Raw genomic sequence first — 2128 nt, forward strand, 5'->3', positions numbered from 1 at the left:
TGAAATATTTCTCAGGCAATTCACAGATCTCCACTTCTTTGGGGTCAATCTCTGGAGCTTCATTAGTTTCCTTTGGTGGTGTAATTTTTGCTTTGTTATTCATGTTCTTTGTAGTTTTGTATTGGTATCTGTGCATCTGAAAGAATAAATGCCTCTCTCAGTCTTTATAAACTATGTTTAGCAGCTTAAGACCTCGTTTTAGGTCCCCAGGCTGGCAGTATTATTCCTGAGATCTCAGTTGGTGGGGTGGGAGCCCAGTCATGTGGCTGCTGCTAGGTCCATAGTAGGGTCCATGGTTGGTGGTCCTGTTAATGGGGTCTTAGGTGGGTGAGGATTCTATCTGGTCCTTGGATGATGGGACTGTCCTCATGATCTTGTTTAGTAGAGCTGACACTGGAACTAGTACCTGTCCAGGGTCTGCAGACTGGGCCTGTTACTGGATTCACAGACAGGTCATTGGGCTGTCCTTGGGCAGGCAGGATTAGGCCCACATGCAGCTGGACCGGAGATAGACTGAGGTCTGCAAACTGGCCTCCAGGGTGGATAGGTGTGCCTCCTGCTAGGTTTCTGTGCAGACAGGACTGCCCCATACAGCAGCTGAGTGGGCCTGGAGCCCGGTTACAGGGCTGCATCAGGATCCACAATTGGACTGCTGTTAGCAGGCATGCTGCCAGAGGCACAGGTAGGTGTGTCTCCTGTTGGGTGCCTGGACAGGCCGGAGTGCACCTGACTACCGCTGGAAGGGGATGGCTGAGTTATAAGACCATTTCATGATGTATAGTCAGACTAAGGCTAAAGGTCCTGCTTCAGGAGCACAGACAGTGTCTCCCAGTGAAGACCCAGGTTTGGTGATTCATCCACCCTCCCTCAGTAGAGACCCTCCAACCTCTCCCCTCATCTCTGTTCATGCTCACATTTGCTCTGTATTATCTTTAATTCCCAAATACACATAGTGGGTAGAGAAATGCCCACTACTTCCCCGCGGCCCAGAAGATGCCCAGAATACAGGCGATGATGCAGCTGTAGGACACCAGGGTGAGCAGGAAGTTGACCACTTCAGCATAAATGTCCATGATGATGATCATAATGTTGTTCAGGGTTGTTGGGCCATGGGAGAGCAGCAGCAGTTTGGGGACTCCATGCAGAAAATGATGGCTCTGACAGGGACCACAGAATGTTAGTCTGGTCATCAGGCCTGTACAGATGTGCTGACCACACTGACCGCCCGTGCTGCCTAAGAGCAGGGCACAGATGGGCCAGCTCATCAGAGTGTTGTCATGGAGCGGATGGGGGATGACCATGTAGCAGTCACAGGCCATGGCCGTGTGCAGCAGTGGCCTGACCCCCAGGAACGATGTCAGGAAGAGGAGTTGGACCATGAAGCCTTGGTTGGAAATGATGCCCGGCCGTGACCACCAGGTTCTCCAGCAATTTGGAGAGAACAGTGGATGTGAAAGTGGTGTCTACAAGGGCCAGATTGGTGGGAAAGAAGTACACTGGGGCACAGAGGCCTGGATGCAGGCTGGTGGTCATGACAGTGAGGGCAGAGGAGGAGGGACATGGCCAAGAAGAGAGCCTGCAGCCTAGCCTCCCCCACCCCCCACCCCGAGAAGTGCTGCAGGGACACACCACCCCCCCCCCCCCCAGGAGAAAAACTTCTCTGCAGCCAGGGAGTTGTTTGCAGCCATTCATCAGCTGAAGCCCCCTGGCCCTGGGAGGCAGCAGCCCTTGCAAAGTGAAGCTCAGGGAGTGTGGGGTAGCCTCTGTGGGAATGCTTGCTGCCTGAGACTTTGCTGCACAAAGCATGTAATTAAGATACCAGCAAAGGTCCCTAGGAGACAATCAGAGAAACTGTCCTCTCTGAACTCCCTCCAGACCCTTCTTCCTCCCTCCCCATGACAGCCTGCTTGTGGCTGGGCCTGCATCACACCACAAATCACACAGAAAGTCCAGTGTGAGGCTTTGTTCTTTGATTTTGGACATTTCCTACATTATCCAGAGACAAGAAGCTCACTGCTGCACTGTGTGCTCAGACTCCAGATTCCCAGAAGGAGAATCCAATTAACTGGGGTTGGGCCTCAAGGATAGGATGGAGTTTTCATCTGTGGGGGCTTTGAGCTGGACACTC

At 52.6% G+C, this 2128-nt stretch overlaps 1 pseudogene; it reads right to left on the reverse strand.

The window, feature by feature from the left end:
* Positions 1-971: 971 nt before the first annotated feature.
* Positions 972-1533, reverse strand: LOC113600389 (olfactory receptor 13A1-like; annotated as a pseudogene).
* Between the last annotated feature and the right edge of the window lie 595 nt (positions 1534-2128).

This window comes from Acinonyx jubatus, chromosome D2 (genome assembly GCF_027475565.1).
Source record: "Acinonyx jubatus isolate Ajub_Pintada_27869175 chromosome D2, VMU_Ajub_asm_v1.0, whole genome shotgun sequence".
In the NCBI taxonomy this organism is placed as follows: Eukaryota; Metazoa; Chordata; class Mammalia; order Carnivora; family Felidae; genus Acinonyx; species Acinonyx jubatus.